Source organism: Sus scrofa, chromosome 1, assembly GCF_000003025.6.
Source record: "Sus scrofa isolate TJ Tabasco breed Duroc chromosome 1, Sscrofa11.1, whole genome shotgun sequence".
In the NCBI taxonomy this organism is placed as follows: domain Eukaryota; kingdom Metazoa; phylum Chordata; class Mammalia; order Artiodactyla; family Suidae; genus Sus; species Sus scrofa.
The window spans coordinates 113,056,995-113,082,199 of NC_010443.5; the positions used below are offsets into that span (position 1 = coordinate 113,056,995).

General features: G+C 39.4%; 1 protein-coding gene and 1 pseudogene across 9 annotated transcripts in view; one reads left to right on the top strand and one right to left on the bottom strand.

Moving 5' to 3' along the window:
• Positions 1–2,612, bottom strand: part of RNF111 (ring finger protein 111) — a 98,141-nt gene extending 95,529 nt beyond the window's left edge. For 2 of the 9 annotated variants that reach the window (XM_013992925.2, XM_021073569.1), the window contains exon 1: positions 2,212–2,612. The gene's annotated coding sequence lies outside the window, so the exon portion shown is untranslated. Of the gene's footprint in view, positions 1–1,873; positions 2,155–2,211 lie in introns of those variants that run through there. The other 7 variants (XM_013992923.2, XM_013992922.2, XM_013992924.2 and 4 more) reach the window with 7 other exon arrangements.
• On the top strand, positions 19,916–20,917 carry LOC100153413 (annotated as a pseudogene).

Genomic DNA, 25,205 nt, shown 5'->3' on the forward strand with positions numbered 1-25,205 from the left:
GGGCCTAGAGAAAATCTGGGGCCTAGAGAGTTATCTATCCCACACTTTTCATTTAACAGTTGAGAGCTGAAAACTAGAACTGTCATCAACAAAGTCACAGATCTAATGAATAGCAAGCAAAGCTAGATCTACAATCCAGATCTCCTGTCTCTGGCCCTGAACACTTCCATTAAATAATTATTGCCTTTAGAGTATTAATGTCAAGTTATAACATACTTTACCATCATTTTCAGTACTGTCAATTTTTTTTCCTACTGAAGCCCTAGCCATTGAGGGAAAAGTCAAAACAAGGGCACATATAATTATGCTCTAAGTAAAGCATGTTATAGAAACCCCTCTTCAACAAAATAATACAAAAAACATCTAAACAATCAGTTGATTGATTTAATGAGTTTTTTATTCCACATTTTAAATTTCTAAGTGAAAATCACTATTTAGGAATATCTGCTATTTCTTTGTTTTAGACAAGTAAATTGCTGTCCTCTTATCTTAAAGATCAGTATAGCTATTTTTCAATTACCTGTAGAAACAGAGTACTGAAGTGAAATTTGTCAAGATGTAACCTTCACTACAATGCATTTTTCACCAAAACAAAATTATTTTTACTCTTTCTTCAAAAACAAACTCCAGTGAAAGAACATACAAATGACCAAAAGATACCAAAAAGGGGAAAAGTGATGGAAGGATTCACATACATAAGTTACAGTATCTCCAATGAACGAGGAGAGACTCTACTCTTCCTAGTTTTCCCTACAAAATTGTTCACATCAATTTATAAACAGCCTCACCAGTTCTTAGAATATTACTCTGAAACTGTAGTGGCAAACAAATGCTCAGGAGAGAAACGTCATTTGTCCAAGGTTAAATGACAAGAAATGGACAAAAGTGAAATAATTCAAGGCTTTAAAAAAATCAATTTAAGATTCTCATAAGAGTGAAAAAGGATTTCTTTCTCATCCCATCAGTTTTGTTTCACAAACATAACCAAGCACTACATACAGTTCAGTATGAAAAACAACACGGTGTACATTGACATGAAGATTTTTACTAAATAAAACAAAGTAACAAAATGTCAAAATGTAGATGTCACCCTAACAAAGATAAGCAAAAACAGTATTATAGAGCTTCTATGTAATATCGAAATCGCATTCTAACATTTGAAAGCAATGACACAAAAAACAAAAATGGGAAAGGAAGTAGAACCTTAGCTTATCTTTTCCACAGTCTGTTCTTTTCGGCTGAAGGGGTCTCCAAAACAAGAACATTAAACATAAAACTTCAAATGAAATAAAGTCTAGATTAAGTCAAACTTTAAAAAGCTATAAGAACTATAAAATGAAGTCTATGTCAGCTGGCATCTTACTACCCCAAAGAGTTCTAAATTCATACTGTAGAGAAATCAAGAAACAGGAAAGCATGCAATACAATGGAGTCACCCCACACTACAAACATGAACAAATTAAAAGAATACCCTATACTTCCTGGTATTTTTTAAATGTTAGACTTGCTGAAACTAAAACAATTTTGTAAATTAATCCTTCTTCGATTTTTACAAGAGGATTATTTAAAAAAAAAAAAAGACTTGCGTTAAACTTATCTACTATAACTTACGAACTACGGTGACAAACCTCCATTTTTTCAGCACGGAAGAAATATTTCCACTACAGCACTGTCACTGACTCTGATAATTATCTAAGGTCAAAACTGAAAATATCAATCTTCTTTTAAAGAGCAACAAGCCAACTCTATACAAAATCTGACGCGTCTGTATTTCTGCTGTTCCGCGGTCTACGTTTCCTTGATCAGAGAAGAAGGCAACTCCCTAACCGTCAGGGCTGACTTAGCGCCCCCCAACACCCCGGGTGCGGGTTACCTCCGTCACTCCATTGTCAAATCGCACTCCCACGCTCAGTCCTCAGCCCCCGTCCTAAGACTCCAGGGAAGTCGAAAAAGGGAAAGAAATCCCCTCACCCACAGTCCCTTTCTGAGAAGTGTGGGTGTGTCGGTAGACGAATGCTTTGCTCAAACACAATCAGATCTTCTGCGGACACCCAGACCCTAAGTCACTATGGAGCCAGCAATAACCGGCCGGTCGCCGACCCTAGCCTGCCTCGGCCGCAGCCCTTCCTCTTTCTCCCCTCCAGTCCGGCCCCTCCCCCGTTGCGCGCACGCGCGGCCTCCAATCGATCCCCTCCCCCCCGGCCCCCTCACCTTAATCATTAGCTACCCTCTTCCCAGGCTCCGGGAATCACTGGCCCAGGAAGGAAGACAGAAGATGTAAGGGGGGAAGAGGATGCGTCGAGAACCAGTGATCTGCGCCTCAGCTGTTGGCCTAATAGGCCCCTACAGTCAAGAGCAATGTCTGTCACCGCCACCAAAACTGTACGAGCGGCAGCGGCTGGTTCGGCCCAGCTGACCCGGCTTGGGTTCAGAATGCCTAATTTGGTCCCACAGGAACTCCTTCCGCGAAGCTGCGGGCTCTTCTATGCTGCCCAGACCGAACACCTCGCCACCGTCGCCGCCACTGCTGCCGCTCTCCGGCCACCGCCGCCGCCGCCGCCTAACCAATCCCTCCTCTCCCGAGCAAGCACGACACTCGGGGGCTTTACGACAGTTCGCAAAGTAAGAGCGCAGCAGCCTTCAAGCCTCTATTAACATCTGTTTGTTTCTGCGCTTGCTCAGATTCTAGTTTCTCACCGTCCCGCCCCCTCTTTCCTGGCCCTCCCCCTTTGTACTCGCTTTAACATTTAGTGGGCGAAACCTAACGATGTCATAAAGCTCATTATTTTATTTTTCATGGTGAAACATGTCAGTATTTAGGCAAAATACTGACTACATCTTGGCTGATTTTTTCATAACGAAAAGTTAACAACTAACCGAAGGTTTATTGACTATACTTAACTTACAGTTGAACAAAAACATAATTCTTTAGTGTCTTTCACAGCAAATGATACTCAAATCATACTTGCCATCATAAAGATCCTGGTACTTCACCGTTAAGATGAATTTACTTCCGTAATCAGATCAAAAGTAGTAGTAAATGTCCTGGGAACTAACCGTACATATGCCTTTTAAGTATTTTATAAAAATCAGTAGTTAGCAAATGTTTCATTATGTGCATTAGAAGGATGTAGGGAAAGAGGATGTAGGCTTTGGAATCAGATTTCCTTCCAAATCCCACTGATACCAATTAACAGCTGTCTAATTGATTACAGACTTTTGTAAATATTTCCAAAGGAAAGGAAGGAAGGAAGAGAGGGTGGGAGGGACGGGAGGAAGAAAAGAAAGAAAATATCAATTATACTTCAATTTTTAAAAAATGAGGGTTTCCCGTTGTGGCTCAGCGGTAGCGAATCCGGCTGGTGTGGGTGTGGGTCCCTTGCCCCGCTCAGTGGGTTAAAGATCCAGGGTTGTGGGGAACTGCGGTGTAGCTCACAGACAGGACTCAGGATCTATGTGGCTGTGGCCGGCAGCTGCAGCTCTGATTAGACCCCTAGCCTGAGAACTTCCATATGCCCAAGGTGCCTGCTGCCCTTAAAAAAAAGAAAAAAGAAAGAAAGAAAGAAAAAAGTCTAAATCAAAAAAAACTTCAGTTTTGTTCTCTAAAAACTAAGGTAATATCATTTACCTCAAAGGGTTCTTGTGAGATTAAAAGAGTTCATGTAATGCTTCAAACATTACTTACCAATTAAGTTTTCAATAAACATTGATTCCTTTCTTTTGTCATCAACTTATCTTTCTCAATACCCCTTCCTTTGTCTATATTCTCCATATTGTTAAATGAAGAAAATATTTTAAAATAATAATGTTAATAAACAAGAAAGGGTAACAGGTTTTGTAGGTTAACCAGAAAAATATTGAACCAGGATTTTATTTCAACCCTCATACTTTCTCACTCTAAATATAAAATTCTCCCTCATCCTATCTACTGCCATGGTTTTAACTATTATTGACTCATGACTCTCAAAGTCATGTATTTCCAGACCTAACGGTTACTCTAAAGTTCTTCAATAAGGTAAATACTGACCACATGTAGGTGTTGAGCATTAAAATGTGGCTAGTACAAATTGAGAAGAGCTGTAAGTGAAATTTATACATCTAATTTCAAAGATGCAATATAAAAAATTGTAAAAATCTCAATTTTTTTGTCTTTTTTTTGTTGTTGTTGTTGTTATTGTTGCTATTTCTTGGGCCGCTCCCGCGGCATATGGAGGTTCCCAGGCTAGGGGTTGAATCAGAGCTGTAGCCACCGGCCTACGCCAGAGCCACAGCAACGCGGGATCCAAGCCGCGTCTGCAACCTACACCACAGCTCACGGCAACGCCGGATCGTTAACCCACTAAGCAAGGGCAGGGATCGAACCCACAACCTCATGGTTCCTAGTCGGATTCGTTAACCACTGCGCCACGACGGGAACTCCAAAAATCTCAAATTTTTAATGTTGATTACATGTCCAAATAATGTTTTTGGCTATATTGGATTAAATCAGTGGTTCTCAAGCAGGAGTGATTTGGTACCCTCTCCTCCCCAAGGGACATTTAATAATATTTAGAGATATTTTTGGTTGTTACAACTTTTGGGGGTTGGGACTGGGGTGGCTACTGGAAATTACTAACAAGATGCCAGGGATGGTGCTAAACATCCTACAATTCACAGGATATCCCTACCCAACAAAACTTCTCTAGTCCAAACGTTACTAGTGCAGCTGAGAAATCCAAAGTTAAGTATACTACTAAAGTTAATTTGACCTATTTCTTTCACTTTTTAAAATATGACTACTAGAAAATTTTAAATTACATTTGTAATTCGTATTTCTATTGGACAGTGCTACTGGGATCTAGACCCATATGGCTATTTACTGGATATGTCTTTTCCACTTTAATGTCCCACAGGCACTTCTAACACATCATGTCCAACATAAGTAAGTAAATGTACATACATGGTTTTTAGACTGCGTTCATTGCAGTCTTTCCTGCTCAGTCAGTAGGACCAAGTCATCTATCTAAGAACAAGATAGTCATCTTTAAAACTCTCTTCCTCACTCCCTACCTCTCATCAGTCAATAGCTCCTTCCAATTCTGCCAGTGAAATATCTCAAATGTCAAAAATTGACCCATTCCACTCTGTACTTTGCACCATTCCGGGTCTTTCATATATTTGGTACTATTCATTTGTTTAATAAACATTCATTAAGTACTTACTATGTGCTAGACATTGTGCTAGGCACTGTGGACACTAGATACATAACCACTGCCTTACTTGAAGTGTTTTCCAAGACCAGAAAGCAAAGCCATTATTTACATTGTAATGTGGAAGAAATAGAATGGCATGCTCATGCTCTGCAAACACAAAATGAAACACCAAAAGAAGGTGATGTTTGTTTGTTTATTTATTTATTTATTTATTTATTTTTGCTTTTTAAGGCCGCACCTGCAGCACATGTAGGTTCCCAGGCTAGTGATCAAATCGCAGCTGTAGCCACTGGCCTTCACCACAGCCACAGCAACATAAGATCCGAGTGGCATCTGTGAACTGCACCACAGCTCACTGCAACACCGGATCCTTAACCAACTGAGCAAGGCCAGGGGTAGAACCTGCGTCCTCATGGATGCTAGTCAGATTCATTAACCACTGAGTCCCGACAGGAACTCTGAGAAGGTAATGTTTAAACTAAAATTTTGCAACATGGATGAAGACAGATAAATAAAACAGATAGAGAAGACACTGCAGATGGAAAGATCAGCACATGCTAAGCTACAGAATCCTCTAGTTGAAACAGCATGAAGCAAATCATTTACTAGGATCTACTGAATGTATCATTTAGGGAAACTATCAAGAGATGAAAGAGGAGAAGTAGATAGAAATGGGTTAAGTAAGATTGCTTTTTGCTAGGATAAGGAATTTGAACTATTTTATACTTAAAACCATGGGAAGCCATTGAAGGAAATCAATCGAGGAATAATTATCAGATTTGACTTAGAGACAATTATGTAGGCAGAGTAGAAAACAGTGTGGAGAACGGCAAGAGTAGAGGGGTCAATCAGTTGGAATTATAGATAGAGTGATGAGGGCAGTAGAAATGAGAATGAGAAGGAGGGGACAGACACAAAATACAAAAAAGATTGAATAGCTGTGTGGGCATAGGAGGTGAAGGATAGTCTCAGAGGCTTCCAGATCTAGGGTATGTGGTTGGGTAGTGGTGCCATTCAAGAAAGATACAGGCTTGAAAAACAACTTTGAGGGTTGGGACTTTTAATTACAGTCATTGAGCAAAAGAAAATTATTACTTCTTTATCAGACAGGTTGAGTTTGAGATGTCTAACATTTACTCAAAGTGAGATTCCAGTAAGTTGTTGGATATAGGTGTCTGAAGCTTAGGAAAAGGGTCTGGGCTGAAGACAGAGATTTTAACTCATATGTATTTTTTTTCCATCATTTTAAGGCCTTATCCCCCTCCCCAACTGCCCCCGCAGACAGAAGTTCCCCTAAGGGTCAAATTGCAGCTGCAGCTGCTGTCCCACACCACATCCCCAGCAATATGGGATTCCAGCCACAACTGTGACCTGTACAGCAGCTTGCGGCCATGCCAAATCCTTTAACCCCCTGAGCAGGGCCACAGATCGAACCCACTTCCTCATGAGTGCAAGTTAGATTCTTTTTTTTTTTTTTTTTTTTTTTTTTTTTTTGTCTTTTGTCTTTTTTAGGGCTGTACGTGCGGCGTATGGAGGTTCCCAGGCTAGCAGACGAATAGGAGTTGCAGTTACCAGCCTACACCACAGCCACAGCAATGCCAGATCCAAGCCATGTCTGTGACCTACACCACAGCTCAGGGTAATGCCAGATCCTTAACCCACTGGGTAAGACCAGGGATTGAACCCGTGTACTTGTGGATACTAGTTGGGTTCATTAACACTGAGCCATGACAGGAACTCCCTAGTTAGAATCTTAATCTGCTGAGCCTCGATGGGAACTTCCTGAACTCTTATGTATATGAGTGAGATGTGATAGCAAAAACAGTAATTCTAATGAGATCAGGCAGAGTGTAAGTGAGAGGATACAGAAACCAGGGAAGTCTGATATTTTAAGAGGACTGAAAAGGAGTCCCAGAGGGATATCGGATGGGCCAGAACAAAGGGAGGAACAGGTAACAAAACAGAGAAAAAGGGTTTGATAACAAAGTGAGTGATGAAGGATATGAAATGTCTGTAGTTTAGAAGTAAGCAGATCTGTAAATAGGAGCAGTTTCAGCGACTGTTCTATGCGTGTTTTTGTTGTTCTACGTTTTAGAAGAGAGGTTCTCAACAGTTGATTTTGACGCCCAGGGGTTACTTGAGTGTCTGGATTGTTCTTGTTGTCACAACTGGGTAGACATTACTGCCATCTAGTGGTTTGAATCCAGGGTTGCTGCTGAATAACTCACACTGGACAGCCCCCCCAGCCCCATGATAAAGAATTGTCTGACACAAATAATGTTCCAACTGAGAAGTCTTAGTTTTGTTTTGTTTGGTCTTTTCTAGGGCCACACCCATGGCATATGGAGGTTCCCAAGATAGGGGTCTAATCGGGGCGGTAGCTGCTGGCCTACGCCAGGCCATGGCAACGCGAGATCCGAGCTGCTCTGTGGCCTACACCAAAGCTCGGGGCAACGCCGGATCCTTAATCCACTGAGCTAATCCACTGAGCGAGGCCAGGGATCGAACCCGCAACCTCATGGTTCCTAGTCAGATTTGTTAACCACTGAGCCATGAAGGGAACTCCTGAGAAGTCCTAATTTTGAAAGGACTGAACAGTGTATTTATCCAAGAATCAGTACTTTTTCACAAACATGGTTGTAAGTAGGAAAAGACACATATCTGGTAGGATATGGAGTTTTTAAAAAGGGGAAGACCTGAATCCTGCTGGTATGCTGAAAAAAAAAAAAAGAGCCAGCTGAAAAAGAGGTGAATGATCATAGAAATTAAAAAATGCTCAATGGAGGCAAAGGAAATGGGATTCAAAGCTCAGATGGAAGAATTAGCCTTCAATAGGAGAAGGGATATTCCTTTCACTGTGACTGGTAGGGAGGACAAGGAAGGGATTGTATAAATGAATTAAGCTTGTTAGCTTAAGGCGGGGTGGGGGGAATGGAGGGCTTGCTCATTAAGTGCCCTTCATATCTCTGTGAACATGAGGTGAGGTAAGGCCATCAACTAAGACGTTAGGTTTGGAAATAGTTGGGTGGAGAGTAATTACAAAGAGATTTAAAAAAAAGCAGAATAGTCACTAACATGATGGCAGGGCAGGCAGCAGATGGGCAACAGGAAGCCCAGAACAGAAAAGAGGTGAGCCTGAAAGGACAGGTGCCACCGATCGTATTTAGGGGAATAATGGCACATGATAGAGATGGGAGACATCTCTCATTTGAATGACTCATAACAATTTCCTAATTGCAATAGTTATACTCCCACTGGCCTCACCGCACCACCCCAATTCCACCACTAGCCAAGTATGACAGAAAAACTAAGTTTTAATCCTTCAAAGACCATCACCTTCGGGATAAACTCCTATATCCCTAGCTTGGCAAATAAAACTCTTAAAAATCCATGGCGTTCCCATTGTGGCTTAGCGGTAAGGAACCCAACAAGTATCCATGACAACGTGGGTTCGATCCCTGGCCTCGCTTATTGTGGTGAGGATCCTGAATTGCTGTGGCTGTGGTATAGGCTGTTGGCTGCAGCTCTGATTCGACCCATAGCCTGGGAACTTCCATATGCCAGGGGGTGCAGCCCTAAAAAAAAAAAAAAAAAAAAATCCAGATTCTCGAGGGCATCCCACTCTGCCCCTTCCTACCACCCTGCTCCCTGCCCCTGCTTAAACTTCAGTGGACTTCTCAAACTCCTCACAGTTCTCTAAAAAATATATACTGCCCCAATATCTTTCTGTCTTTGTACCTACTATTCCTTGTCTCAAAACACCCTTGCCCTCTCCTCAACATCCCTCACTCCTTTATCTGATTAGCAAACACTTGTCCATTCCTCAGAGTTCTCCTCCATGAAGCATTTTCACTGCTTTCTCCCTAACTCCCACAACAGACCTAATAATCACTCCCATTTTTGTACCCTCTTCAATCTTTATATATACTTCTTTTTTTCTTTTTTTTTTTAGTGGCATATGAAGGTTTCCAGGCTAGGGGTCCAATCAGAGCTACAGCTGCTGGCCTATGCCGCAGCCACAGCAACAGCAACACCAGATCCGAGCCACATCTGCGACCTACACCACAGCTCATGGCGATGTGGGATCCTTAACCCACTGAGCGAGGCCAGGAATCGAATCCAAAACCTCATTGTTCTTAGATTCATTTCTACTGAGCCACAATGGGAACTCCCAATCTTTGTATATACTTCTAATAGAAGTATTAAAATGATTTATACACCTGTCTGTATATAAAAAACTGAGATAAAAAGATAATGTCCTTCTCTCTTTAGTGGAAAAATATCACTCAGAAATATTTATTGAATTTACTGAATAAGGAGATTGGGGTTCAAGTCTGTTTTTTACTAAGAAAACAGAAATCCTTAGTCTTAATCCAATCTTTTGAACAGCTTCCAAAAACTAATTTTACTCACCTGTGGAAAGATCAGAGCTGCTATGCAACATCGAGTCCAAACCAAATTCTGCCTGCCAGGATCTGCAGCAAAATAATGTTTAGCAAATTAGCCTGCACATATGGGCCAGAAGTGCCAAACTATCTGGTAGGCAATAATTGAAGGAGCTTATTCTAAAGATGGGAATTCTGGAATTCCCATCGTGGCTCAGTGGAAACGAATCCGACTGGAAACCATGAGGTGGCAGGTTCGATCCCTGGCCTTGCTCAGTGGGTTCAGGATCTGGCGTTGCCGTGAGCTGTGGTGTAGGTCACAGACGAGGCTCAGATCCCGTGTTGCTGTGGCTCTGGCGTAGGCTGGTGGCTACAGCTCTGATTCGACCCTTAGCCTGGGAACCTCCATATGCCGCAGGAGCGGCCCAAGAAATAGCAAAAAGACAAAACAAACAAACAAACAAAAAAACACAAAAAAACATGGAAATTCTAAGCCATATTAATGGATCACCTGTAATACATGGGCGAAAAGGAACATTTCTACAAATTATCAAATTCAGAAGGAAAGACTTGTATGCCTACCATCCATTGCGTAAATATTTTATAATTACATCAAGTTTGTAACTGATTAGGTGCTCAGATTAGTGAGCTCTCTGGAAGAAAAAGTGGAGGAGTTTGGAGATTTAATGCAGTGAGATAGGAGATTGGGGGCACTTGCTGAAAATATTTACCAATTTCTTGGTTAAAAACTTTGGGGAATAATTTAAAAAGATCTAAGTAATGCACATGTCAGAACACTTAGAGATTCACATCATTTCACTCTTTTCTTGATGTCCCAAGATATCACTGGAACTTGCAACTAAAAGGAAAATTTGAGAGTCCATGACACGGCTGATTTAGTTGAGGCAATACAGGTCCTCATTAAAATTCTATACATGCAATTTGATTTCAGACTATAAGATTGCAGATAGAGACTGTGTTTATTTTGAAGATTATAATATTCATTATACATACAGAGAGAGACAGAGACAGAAAAACAGAAACAGTTGAGGAGTCATTAAGCATAGCACTTATTTTCTGCTATTAAACTTTTGAAGTCAAAGGAGTCATTTTGAAAAATTGAGGAGCTGCTTGGTAGAAGGATAACTTCAAAAGAGAGTATAATTTTCATGGGTATTTATCATTTTTAAAGTTTCTCTGATTGTTTTTAGAATGCAATCTGCAAAATATATTTGACTTATCAAGCACTAACACTGTGTAGCTCAGTTTTTCAAAAACAGAGGTAACAAACTATGGGCTAACAAGAAGAAACAGTATTCCTGGAATTTTGTAGACAAGCATTTGAAACTTAAAGTACTCTGAAATATTTCTGGCAATTTGGCCAAATTTTGGGCATGCTCCAGGCCAGGAAGTTCTGTGAAAGTATATTTTTAAAAATAAACCTGTAGAAAAATAAAAGAGAAAGCCACCATGGGTTATGTAATCCTAGCATCACACTTAGGTTTCCAGATTGACTGATTATTGTTCTGAGAATAGTTTAGTTTGCTAATTACTGGCATTTTTATACACTTGGTCATAATTGGTCACAGGCTTACCAATGAACTTTTACAATAAGTTTTTTTTAACTCTTTTAGAGTGTTTTTACAATGTTTTTAAAAATTGTAATCTTTCTTTCCTTCCTTCCTTCTTGCCTGCCTGCCTGCCTGCCTTCCTTCCTTTCTTTTCCTTTCTTTCTCTCTTTCTTCCTTTCTTTCTTTCTTCCTTCCTTCCTTCCTTCCTTTCTTTCTTTCTTTCTTTCTTTCTTTCTTTCTTTCTTTCTTTCTTTCTTTCTTTCTTTCTTTCTTTCTTTCGTCTTTACACCTTTTCTACGGCTGCTCCTGCAGCATATGGAGGTTCCCAGGCTAGGGGTTCAAGTGGAGCTGTAGCCACCGGCCTACGCCACAGCCACAGCAACATGGGATCCAAGCCACGTCCGCAACCTACACCACAGCTCACAGGAACTCCTAAAAATTGTAATTTCTAAAGGGTTCACTTCTGTAAGCAATAAGCAAAAATTCACAAGTTTCTGATCTTTAAAAAATTAGACTAGGAGTTCCCGTTGTGGTGCAGTGGTTAACAAATCCGACTAGGAACCATGAGGTTGCAGGTTTGATTCCTGGCCTCGCTCAGTGGGTTAAGGATCTGGCCTTGCCATGAGCTGTGGTATAGGTCACAGACATGGCTCAAGTACTGCATTGCTGTGGCTGTGGTATAGGCCAGCAGCTACAGCTCCAATTGCACCCCTAGCCTGGGAACCTCCATATGCCATAGGTTCAGCCCTAAAAAAGACGAAACAAAACAAAACAAAACAAAAAAACTGATGTAGTTGGGAAATATTCAAAAGGAAAAATACGGAAGAAGAAAGAAGAGAATGAGATGAAACTAAGCATATAACAAAAGGAATTTTTGAAAATATTTAACAACTTGAATCTGAATGTCTTTGTACTGAGGGCTTTTGATAAGATTCTAATTATTTTTACCTTTTGACAGAGCATAAGTCACTATTAAACTACCATTTCAGAAATTTGGAAAGATTGGCGATGTTAGTTTTAGATCTTTTAGATCTTTACTTTGAAATTTATTTAAAAATTTTAAGTTGTGAAAATATAAATTAGGAGTTCCCATCGTGGCTCAGCTCTCAGAGGAAAAGAACCTGATTAGTATCTATGAGGATGCAGGTTTGATGCCTGGCCTGCTCAGTGGTTTAAGAAGCCGGCATTGCCCTGAGCTGTGGTGTAGGTTTGCAGATATGGCTTGGATCCAGCACTGCTGTGGCTGTGCATAGGCCTGAGGCTACAGCTCTGATTTGACCCCTAGGTGGGAACCTCTATAAGTCATGAGTGTGGCCCTAAAAAGACAAAAAAAATTATGCATATATCTAATTTGACTAACTATAAAAATTAGTCAAAGTTGACAACCAGACTCTGAAAACATATTTATTTGGATTATAAGGATAAATAAAAATTTTCTACTCTGAACCCTTAGAACACTAATTTAGGCTTGATTTAAAATAGGAAAGAGTGCCACCTACTGAATCAAAATCCATAAACATCAATATTAAGTTCATTTTCAGAAGATCTAAAGTTTGAGCATTTAGTTTCTCAAAGATATACATTTAAGATGATCTTCATACTGAAACTACCCTCTGAAAAATTATTCAACTCTCTCTCTCTCTCTCTCTATATATATATATATATATATTGTCTTTTTGCCTTTTCTAGGGCCGCTCCCTGGGCACATGGAGGTTCCCAGGCTAGGGGTCTAATGGGAGCCGTAGCCGCCAGCCACAGCTACAGCCACAGCCACAGCCACACCAGATCTGAAGAATCTTATCAAAAGCCCTCAGTACAAAGACATTCAGATTCAAGTTGTTAAATATTTTCAAAAATTCCTTTTGTTATATGCTTAGTTTCATCTCATTCTCTTCTTTCTTCTTCCGTATTTTTCCTTTTGAATATTTCCCAACTACATCAGTTTTTTTGTTTTGTTTTGTTTTGTTTCGTCTTTTTTAGGGCTGAACCTATGGCATATGGAGGTTCCCAGGCTAGGGGTGCAATTGGAGCTGTAGCTGCTGGCCTATACCACAGCCACAGCAATGCAGTACTTGAGCCATGTCTGCGACCTACACCACAGCTCATGGCAACGCCGGATCGTTAACCCATTGAGCGAGGCCAGGGATCGAACCTGAAACCACATGGTTCCTAGTCGGATTTGTTAACCACTGAGCCACAACGGGAACTCCCAACTCAATATTTCCTTTTAGTAGAAGAATGACAGACTGGCCCTGTGTGCTTACCATGCCCAACATCACCTGACTCAGGACAAAGGAATTAAAATTGTACAAATCCAAAACGAGAGAATGGAAGCGGGTCATCAGCAATCAAGTTATTACACCAAATATCCGGAATACAGAAATCAGATAGAGAACTAATGACTTGTAGCAGAGTGGAAAAGCTACACCGAGAAATACTACCAGCGAGGCTGCAACAATTAGGGAGCTGATATGCCTTGCAGAATACACCCAAACTAAGGACTCAGATCAAAGACAAGAGAGACCAAGAAAAAACTGTACAAATGAAAAAGAAAGTCCTAGGCTAAAGATAAGGACAGAGAGTTCTGAAAAAAACAAACAAGCAAATAGATTAAACTAGTTGAAAAGATCTAGAGCAGCTGGTGTGACAGCCTACACTAAATATTTCAATTTGAATACTAATAGGTTCCACCTACTCACACCTGCCTGGCAGTAGATGTCATTCTTTTATACAGCCTTCACATTTAGGTTTTTTTTTGTTGTTGTTTTTTTTTTTTTTGATGGCTGCATGTGCAGCATATGGAAGTTCCCAGGCTGGGGATTAAATCTGAGTCACAGCTATGACCTAAGCCACATCCTTTAATCCAGTGTGCTGGGCTGGAGATCGAACCCTTGCCTCCATGGTGACCCTGCAGTCTGATTCTTAACCCACAGGGCCACACCAGGATCTCCCAACATTTTGTTTTTACACTACATATTTGTGAAATATTTTTATTATAGTTGATTTACAATGTTGTGTCAATTTCTGCTGTACAGAAAAGTGACCTGGTTATACATATATATATATATATAAATTCTTTTTTTCACATTATCCTCCATCATGTTCCATCACAAGTGATAGGATATGGTTCCATGCTATACAGTGGATACATTGCTTATCCACTCCAAATGCAATAGTTCACATCTACTAACTGCAAACTCCCAGTCCATTCCACATCTTCCCCCTCCCTCTTGGCAACCACAAGTCTGTTCTCCATGAGTTTGTTTCTTTTCTGTAGATAGGTTCATTTGTTCATATTCGATTCCAGGTATGTGATATCATATGGTATTTGTCTTTCTCTGACTCACTTAACGTAGTATGAGAATCTCTAGTTCCATCCATATTGCTGCAAGTGGCATTATTTCATTCTTTTTTATGACTGAGTAGTATTCCACTGTGTGTATGTACTACATCTTCTTAATCCATTCATGTGTTGATGGGCATTTATGTTGTTTCCATGTCTTGCTTTTGTGAAAGTGCTACAGTGAACATAGCAGTGCATGCATCTTTTTCAATGAAAGCTTTGTCTGGATATATGCCCACGAGTGGGATTTCTGGATCATATGGTAGTTCTACATTTGGTACCTCCATACTGTTTTCCATAGTGGTTGTACCAGTTTACATGCCCACCAACAGTGAGGGAGGGTACCCTTTTCTCCACACCCTCTCCAGCATTTGTTATTTGTTGACCTGCTAATGATGGCCATTCTGACTGGTGTGAGGTGGTACCTCACTGTAGTTTTGATTTGCATTTCTCTAATAATTAGTGATGTTGAGTATTTTTCATGTGCCTGTTGGCAATTCTTATGTCTTCTTTGGAGAAATGTCTATTCAGGTCTCTGCCTACTTTTCAATTGGGTTGTCTTTTTTTTTTGCTGTTGAATTGTATGTGTTGTTTGTATATTTTGGAGATTAGTCTCTTGTCAGTTGCATCATTTGAAACTATTTTCTCCCATTCCATAGTTTGCCTTTTTGGGGTTTTTTTCCATGCTTTCCTTTGCTGTGAAAAAGTATGTTAAGTCCCATTGGTTTATTTTTGTTTTTATTTCTATTGCTTTCAAAGACTGACATAAGAAAACATTTGTACGGTTGATGTCAGAGAATGTTTTGCCTATGTTCTCTTCTAGGAGTTTGATGTTGTCTTGTCTTATGTTTAAGACTTTAAGCCATTTTGAGTTTGTTTGTTTGTTTGTTTTTTTTTGCCTTTTTGCCTTTTTGCCTTTTCACCTTTTCTAGGGCCGCTCCCTCGGCATATGGAGGTTCCCAGGCTAGGGGTCTAATCGGAGCTGTAGCTGCTGGCCTACGCCACAGCCACAGCAACGCCAGATCTGGGCCACGTCTGTGACCTGCACCACAGCTCACGGAAACGCTGGATCCTTAACCCACTGAGCAAGGTCAGGGATCGAACCCGCAACCTCATGGTTCCTAGTTGGATTTGTTAACCACTGAGCCACAACAGGAACTCCAAGCCATTTTGAGTTTGCTTTTGTGCCTGGGAGTTCCCATAGTGGCTTAATGGCTAACAAACCCGACTAGAAACCACGAGGTTGCAGGTTTGATCCCTGGCCTCGCTCAGTGGGCAGTGGGTTAAGGATCTGGCATTGCTGTGAGCCATGGTGTAAGTCAAAGACATGGCTCGGATCTGGCGTTGCTGTGGCTCTGGTAGGCTGGCGGCAACAGCTCCAATTGGACTCCTAGCCTGGGAACCTCCACATGCCATGGGTGCAGCCCTAAAAAGACAAGAGACAAAAATAAAAAAATAAATAAAATAATAAAATAAAAAAGATTGTAAAGTGTAGAGATAATTTAACACAGTGAAGGGGAAATATTTTAAACTCCCTGATATCCTCAGAAGCAAATTTAAATGATACTGCATCCTTACAATGGAAAAGGATGCTATAAAAAAAAGCAAGAAATAATGCTTATAAATTAAAATGACAATTTCTGAAATTAAAACTCAATAGAAAGTTTGAAAATTAAAGCAAGAACACCCTCCAGGATGTAAGACAAAAAGGAAAGGAATATGAGAGAAAAGGTAAGGGTTATAGAGGACCAATCCTAGAAGTAAAATAACCAGTCAAAGTTCTGGAAAGAGAGAACAAAGAACATGAAGAGAAAAAATTATGAAAAGAGTGATAAAAAGTTCCCCAAACTGAAGAAGAATTCTAAAATTCAATAATTGTTTATTCGTTCATCTCTTGAGGGAGACTGGGATCGTTCCCACCTTTTGTCTACTGTGAATATGCTGTTACGAGCTTTCATGTACAAGTCTGAGTCTGTTTCAATTCTTTCTGGTATATATCTAAGAGTGGAATTGCTGGGTCATGCTATCATTATATAATTAACTTTTTGAGGAACGATTTTCCTCAGTAGCTGCACAGTTTTATAGTCCTATCAACAATATAGGACGGGGAATTCCTGTCGTGGATCAGTGGTTAATGATTCCAACTAGGAACCATGAGGTTGAGGGTTCGATCCCTGGCCTTGCTCAGTAGATTAAGGATCCAGTGTTGCAGTGAGCTGTGATGTAGGTTGCAGACTCGGCTTGGATCCTGCATTACTGTGGCTGTGGCGTAGGCCATCAGCTACAGCTCTGATTAGACCCCTAGCCTGGGAACCTCCATAGGCCGTGGGAATAGTCCTTAAAAAAAAGACAAACAAAACAAAACAAAAGCAATATAGGATGGTTCTGATATCTCCATATCCTTGCCATTGTCTTTTTTTTTTTTTTTTTTTTTTTTGCCAAGCGTGCATCATGTGAAAGTTCCCTGGGCCAGGGATCCTCGCCACAGCAGAGACACTGCAGCACCAGATCCTTAACGTGCTGAGCCACACAGAAACTCCCATCAATGTAATTTAGATTTCTTTTCTTTTTCTTTTTTTTTTATTTTCCCACTGTACAGCAAGGGGGTCCGGTTATCCTTAGATGTATACATTGCAGTTACAGTTTTTTCCCCCACCCTTTCTTCTGTTGCGACATGAGTATCTAGACATAGTTCTCAATGCTATTCAGCAGGATCTCCTTGTAAATCTATTCTAGGTTGTGTCTGATAAGCCCAAGCTCCCGATCCCTCCCACTCCCTCCCCCTCCCATCAGGCAACCACAAGTCTCTTCTCCAAGTCCATGATTTTCTTTTCTGAGGAGATGTTCATTTGTGCTGGATATTAGATTCCAGTTATAAGTGATATCATATGGTATTTGCCTTTGTCTTTCTGGCTCATTTCACTCAGGATGAGATTCTCTAGTTCCATCCATGTTGCTGCAAATGGCATGATGTCATCCTTTTTTATGGCTGAGTAGTATTCCATTGTGTATATATACCACATCTTCCGAATCCAATCGTCTGTCGATGGACATTTGGATTGTTTCCATGTCCTGGCTATTGTGAATAGTGCTGCAATGAACATGCGGGTGCATGTGTCTCTTTTAAGTAGAGCTTTGTCTGGATAGATGCCCAAGAGTGGGATTGCGGGGTCATATGGACGTTCTATGTATAGATTTCTAAGGTATCTCCAAACTGTTCTCCATAGTGGCTGTACCAGTTTACATTCCCACCAGCAGTGCAGGAGGGTTCCCTTTTCTGCACAGCCCCTCCAGCACTTGTTATTTGTAGATTTATTAATGATGGCCATTCTGACTGGTGTGAGGTGGTATCTCATGGTAGTTTTGATTTGCATTTCTCTTATAATAGATTTATTTTCAAAATGATCATTTTCTTTGGCCTCTATCACTTTCTGCCTCTGATCTTTCATGCAAAATTATTTTATGATGAACAACTTACAGAATATTTTTAATGCTTACCTGCTAAATTACCTGTTGGCAATATCTTTTATTTTTCTCAAAAATGTATTGATTTTGCCTCCTTTATTGAAGTGTATGGGGGGCTGTTATTTTCTCACAGCACATTGAAGATAGCATTTTAATGCCTTCTACATTCTTGCTATAGAGTTGTCTGTGTTGAATTTTAACTATAGCTTCAAAGTTAATCCATCTTTTTGCTAATTTAAGATTTTTCTCTCTTGACTTACTAAAGTCTCATTTTTATGTGTTGAGGATTTATTTTTATTTATTCTGCTTGGGCTTTGTAGGGCTTCTTAAATCAGTAGATTATTAACAATCCTGTCTTCAAAATAGTGCTGCAGATCCATTCTTTCTTTTTCTTCTGGGATTTCAATTGAACATGTTAGGTACCCTCACTGTATCTGATATGTCTCTTTCCCTTTATACTGTGTTGCCTATTTTTAATATCTCCTTGCCTCATTCTGCATAGTTTCTTCTGAAATTTATTTCAATCACCTAATTCACTCTTAATTTGTGACTAATTCACTAATTAACATTTTTAAAATTTGGTATTAAATTTTCACTTCTGGATTTTTCCCCCTCCACACATAGGCACATCTGTTAAGTCACTTTTCTGTAGTTTGCAGTTCCCTGCTAAAATCGTCAAGTTTGATTTTATCCCTTGAACACAATAATCATAGCTTTTTTTAAAAAAAAAAAAAAAGAGGTCTTGCCTGATAATTCCAATTTCTGAGTCCCTGTGAAACTTTTTCTGCTATTTGTTTTTCCTGCTGGTTCTAATTCATCATCTATCTTTGTTTTCAGGATCCTGTGCTTGAGGTTTTATTATAGAAATCACCTGAGCTCTGTTATTGGTGTTAAACTACCCTCACAAAGGAAAGGGAACTTCCTTCCCTATTTGTATCTGCCAGATGCTCTAGGTGGTGAGCAGTTCAGGACCAAGTTATGGTTTGCTGCACCACCACAAGATGTGAAGGAAGAGAGCAACACATATTCTTTCTCCCAGAGAATAGACTGTCATGGCCCTGGGCCAAAGTTGGTGAGCTCCACATGCTAGTCCTCATTCTTTAGGGCCAGCAAGGCTTCCATAAGTGCAGCTTAGTCTTCAATTGCCTTTTAGGATTGGTGTACATACCTAGGACAAAAATGATCCTGAACCTAATGTAATGTTATGTGTCAGCTATACCTCAATTCCCTTTTTAAAAAAGTGCTCCTAAATGTCGTATGTCTTTCAACCTCTGACCACTCCCATATCTTGCCTTGTAATTCCTCACTAAATTATTGGCTGTTTCATAATTAGAAGACGACTTTATAGTTTATCTAGCTTTTTTAGTTTATTCAGTGGAAAGGTACGTATAAATTATGTATTTAAAGCCAAATAACCTGCTTTCATGTTTCAGTCTTGGGGGTTTCCTTTTAGTTCTCATTGTATTTCATTCTGTAAGTTATCCTATATGGTATTTCATGTATATGCTGATATCTTTGCCAGATGTTTCTTCTGAGCATCAGATATATATGTTCAACTGCCTATTTTACATCTCCACTTGAGTGTCTCACAGGAAGCCCCAAACCCAAGATCCATATAATCATATTTGCATCCATACGTCAGTGATTCCACTTTACGCACATAATATATGTATTCTAGTAATATGTATATTATGTCATTCAGTTCCTACAACCTCCAGCTAGATATTCTCACCAAGGTTTTAGTTTCTATTTCCCTGATCCCTAGTGAGATTAAATACTCTGCATTTGCTGTCCTGCCAGATTTATGGAAAGAGAATCAGAGAGTATAAGTAATTTTCCAAAAGTCAAAATTAGTATTTAAAAAGACAAATTAATTTCAATATCTGAAATATAAAATACATTAGATGGGGCGATGTTGGTGGGTCTTAACATGGCTGCCTGGCGGCCGGCTCTGTCTGGATGGAAGAAAAGGTGTGGAGTGGCCTGCTACCTCCTGGCCTAAATGAAAGTGATGTTGAGTTGACGATGAAGCCACATTAGAGAGCTCTGGATTTAATTTATAGGAAGGTAAAGAAGATGGGACCACTACAAAAACAGATCTCAGATATCCCTACAAATGGACCAAAAACTGAAGCAGAGGCAAATGTAAATGTATGTGAAGAGTGTCCTTCTGGAATTCCCTTAAAATATGTGGAATAACATTCAAGAACCGCATAAAAAACACTCTGAACAGAAAACCTCAAATTCAAGAACCAGAAAGAAAAAAAGATAATGGTCCAGGAGTTCCCGTCGTGGCGCAGTGGTTAACGAACCCGACTAGGAACCATGAGGTTGCGGGTTCGGTCCCTGCCCTTGCTCAGTGGGTTAACGATCCAGCGTTGCCGTGAGCTGTGGTGTAGGTTGCAGACACGGCTCGGATCCTGCGTTGCTGTGGCTCTGGCATAGGCCGGTGGCTACCGCTCCGACTCGACCCCTAGCCTGGGAACCTCCATATGCCGCGGGAGCGGCCCAAGAAATAGCAACAACAACAACAACAAAAAAGACAAAAAAAAAAAAAAAAAAAAAAAAAAAGATAATGGTCCAGAAAAGATAAATTGAAGAATGAAGACTCTCATCCTGAACAGTCCAAAGGTGAAACCCAGTGGAAGGAGCTTACCCAGTATTTTAGAGTCAATGATAGGTTTGACCCCCCTGTTAAAAAGACAAAAGTTGAAAAGTTGGGCCTTGAGAAGAGCATAGACCAAGCTGTGGAAGAGTGTAACACTGAGAAGGCTGAGGAACTCAGCAACCAACTAGCGAGAGTTTGGTATAAAAATTGCCAAGGTGATTGCCTGCCACAACTTTGTGAAAGCCAAAAAAGATGCTGAAAATTCACAGGTTGCTATAAAGAAGAAGAAACTTGCCTGGGGGTTTGAAGCAAGGAAGAGGTGGGAAACCAAATGCAACATGGGATGTATGTGACTTGCCAGAGTTCTTTAAGAACTTCGAGACTTTATGTGAATCTTCAGTTGCTCAATTTACTGAAAAAAAATTTTCCTGCTTATGTTAACTATATCAGGAAACTGATGGAAGTAGAAAAAAAAGCATAACATTTCAGAGTTGATTATCAAATCTTTTTTAGTCTTTTCCTAAGAGTTCATCCTATTGAAGTGAATGACATAGAGAATTCTGTTATTTGTACAGGAAATTTAAGCATATATACAGGAGTAAAAGATAGGATTTTATTTATTTATTTATCTGGACCTCCAATATAAAATCAGTTTTACTTTTCATCTATTGGTATAGCATAGCCAATGAGCTCCTTGTGCTTTCTTATCTATACTCAGTATAACTGCACTTATTCTGGAGTTATTCTGGAATTTTCAAGATTGTCATTTGTTTATAATGGATTAGCCATTAGTGCAAGAAAGTCTCAATTGATAATGAGACTTTTCAAATTTGTAAGTCACTTTACAAATGACTTTAATTATCTTAATGTTATCAAAGTAATTACTGATTCTTTATGAGAGGCAGTAGAGTTGCTATTTCACAGTCACAGAATAAAAGCAATTGATTAATTTCTGTGTAAAAAATTAAAATAAAATATATTAGATGGGGAGTTATAAAGATGGAGAGAAGAACAAAGGACAGATGGGACAAATAGGGACAAAATGCAATAAATAGAGTACAAGATAGTAGCTTTAAACCCAATCATATAATAATCACAAGAAATTTAAATGTATATAGTCTAAATAATCTAATTAAAAGAGATTGTCAGAATGGATAAAAAAATCATTAGTAATCATATTCTGCCTACCAGAAACATACTCTAAACTGAAAGACTCAGGTAGGATAAAAGTTCAGGGATGGAAGAAGATATACTATGCTAACACTAGTGAAAAGAAAGGCAAAATGGATATATTAGATAAAGTGCATTTTAGATAAACAAATATTATCAGATAAAGTCATTTCATAATGATAAAAGGTTCACATTTATTAACAGATTATAACAGTTCTAAATGTGTATGCATCCAATGACAGAGACCTAAGTACATTAAAAAAACTGATAGAATTTAAATGAGAGAGGCACAAATTAATAATTAGTTCTAGATGTTTTAACATTCTGCTCTTGGTAACTGATAGAATAAATAGATTTTAAAAATTAGTAGGGCTATGGAAAACCTGAGTAACAGCATCAAACAACTTGAAATACATCCAGGAATAGAATAAGACACATTGGTACATTTACCAAGTTATACTAGTTATATTCTGTGATACAAAACAAGTCAATACATTTAGAAGGGTTGAATTCATACAAAGTATCTTCTCAACTTAGAAGTGAACTAGGATTCAATAACAGAAAGATATTTGGAAAATCTCCCCAAATAATTAGAAGTTAAACACAACACATAAATAACCAATGGATCAAAGAAGATCACAGGAAATCTTCTGGGTTTACAGATTTAAGAAATTCGACAAGGAGTTCCCCTCATGGCTCAGCAGAAACCATACTCACTAGCATCCATGAGGACACAGTTTCAATCCCTAGCCTCGCTCAGTTGGTTAAGGATCCTGCATTGCTGTGGCTGTGGTGTAGGCTGGAAGCTACGGCTTGGATTTGACCCCTAGCCTGGGAACCTCCATATGCCTTTGGTGCGGCCCTAAAAAGACAAAAAAAAAAAAAAAAAAAAGTTCAATAAAGCCCAAGTAGAATATATTTTTAAAAATATATACATAAAATAAACCAATGGGACCTAATTAAACATGAAAGATTTTGCACAGCAAAGAAAACCATAAACAAAATGAAAAGACAACCCATAAAATGGGAGGAAAATCTTTGCAAATGAGGCAACTGAAAAGGGATCGATCTCCAAAATAGACAGATATCTCATAGAGTTTTATATCAAAACAAACAAAAAAACAATCAAAAAATGGGCAGAAGATCTAAAGAGACATTTCTCCAAAGAAGACAGACAACAAAAAACACAAGAAAAGATGCTCAACATCAGAGTTCCCCTTGTGGAGCAATGGAAACAGATCCGACTAGGAACCATGAGGTTGAGGGTTTGATCCCTGGCCTTTCTCAGTGGGTTAAGGATCCGGCGTTGCCGTGAGCTGTGGTGTAGGTCGAAGACGCAGCTTGGATCTCATGTTTCTGTGGCTATGGTATAGGCCAGCAGCTGTAGTTCCTATTAGACCCCTAGCCTGGGACCCTCCATATGCCAAGAGAGTTCGGCCCTAAAATATACGAAAGACCAAAAAAAAAAAAAAAAAAGCTCAGGGGGGCACTTATTTGATTTACCTCCTCTGTCATTACCAGAAGATATATATATATATATGCACTTTTCATTAGGAGAAGGATGATATAGTACAAATATTGCCAACAGTAAATATGGGGGTCAGGCCAAGGTATTTCAAGATATAAAAGGTTTTAAGCCTGTCTGAAAGTTAGGGTAAGGAACAATGACATTAAGTGGAAACTAAGATGTCTCAAAAAAATGGAGTGAACAGTATAAATTGGGGCTTAGCATTAGGAGGAAAGAACAACATTCTTTTTGGGAACATAAACTTTGATGGAAAAAAGATATTGCATAAAAAATGTAATAGATTTGGAATCATCCTGGATCTTTCAGTTACTAACTCTATGCTCTCGGACTACTTACTGACATTTCTGAATCTCAGGTTTCTCTTTCATAAAATAAGGATCATCCTAACTATCCCTATAAAGGTTAACTTTTCCTATTATAGTCTCTCAGAGAACTGGGTATTTCTCCTTCATTCCCTTAGCTACATCTGCAACTTTACATGTGTTTGTCTTTGTTTATTTATTTATTTCTTTTTAGAGACGCACCTGCCACATATGGAAGTTCCCAGGCTAGGGGTGGAATGGGAGCTGCAGCATGCAGCCACAGCATCATGGGATTTGAGCTGTATTTGTGACCTATGCCACAGCTTGAGGCAGTGCCAGATCCTTAATCCACTGAGTGGGGCCAGGGATCAAATCCTCATCCTCATGGATACCCATCAGGTTCTTAACCCTCTGAGCCACAACAGGAACTCTTACGTGTGTTTTTAAGGTTGATTAATGTCTTAGGTTGCCTCCTAAGGACAGGCCAGTCTATTTTCCTTCAGGCAATAGTACTTATTGAGTGTCTACACTGTCTTAGGAGCCCACACAATAGTGAACAATATTGATAAGGTACTCATTTTCTTCCTAGAACTTGGCATACCTTGCAGGTAGTAAATATTCAGTAGATATTTAATGATGCGCTTTTATAAAAACAAAATAACATAATAAGTGCAGAAATACTCAAATAACAAGAGGCTTTATACATAAAATATAAGTTGTCATTTTTTAGCAGTTTTTTTTTTTTTTTTTACTTTTTGGGGCTGCACCCGCTGCATATGGAGGTTCCCAGGCTAGGGGTTGAACTGGAGCTGTAGCTGCTGACCTACGCCACAGCCATAATAATGTGGGATCCAAGCTGCATCTGCAATTTACACCACAGCTCACGGCAAGATCGGATCCTTAACGCGCTGAGCGAGGTCAGGGATCAAACCTGCATCCTTGTGGATACTAGTCAGATTCGTTTCTGCCAAATCACGATGAGAACTCCATTTAGCAGTGTTCTTGATGTAGAAATAAGTGCATAATGTTTCTTCACCTAAATATATAAAAGATGAATATATATTGTACAAAAGAAAGATTTATTTAGAGGTAGCTTATTTAGATAATTCCAAAAAGCAAGAATCATAGGTTAAATAACAAAATTAAATATCCTGTATGTTAAAAGTGAAAAATATATTGTGTCCATTTTATTTTCTATTACAAAAAAATTAGATTTATGTATGGGTTTCCCTGAGTAATTTCAAACCTATAAAAAACTTAAACAGTATACAAGGAACAATCTTATGCCCTTCATCTACATTTCCCATTGTTAATTTTGCCACATTTGCCTCCCCAATTGTTAAAATTTTGCCATACTTATTTTAATTGTAATTATTGCCACATTTGTATTTTCTCTTTCTCGCATTGTGCTCTTTCCCATTTGAAAATAAACTGGAGGAGTTCCTGTTGTGGCTCAGTGGGTTATAAACCCAACTAGTATCCACAGAGATGTGGGTTTGATCTCTGGCCTCGCTCATTGGATTAAGGATCTGGCATTGTTGTGGCCGTGGTGTAGGCTGGCAGATGAAGCTCTGATTTGACCCCTAGCCTGAGAACTTCCATATTCTCCGGGTGAGGCCCTAAAAGGAAAAACAAGCAAAC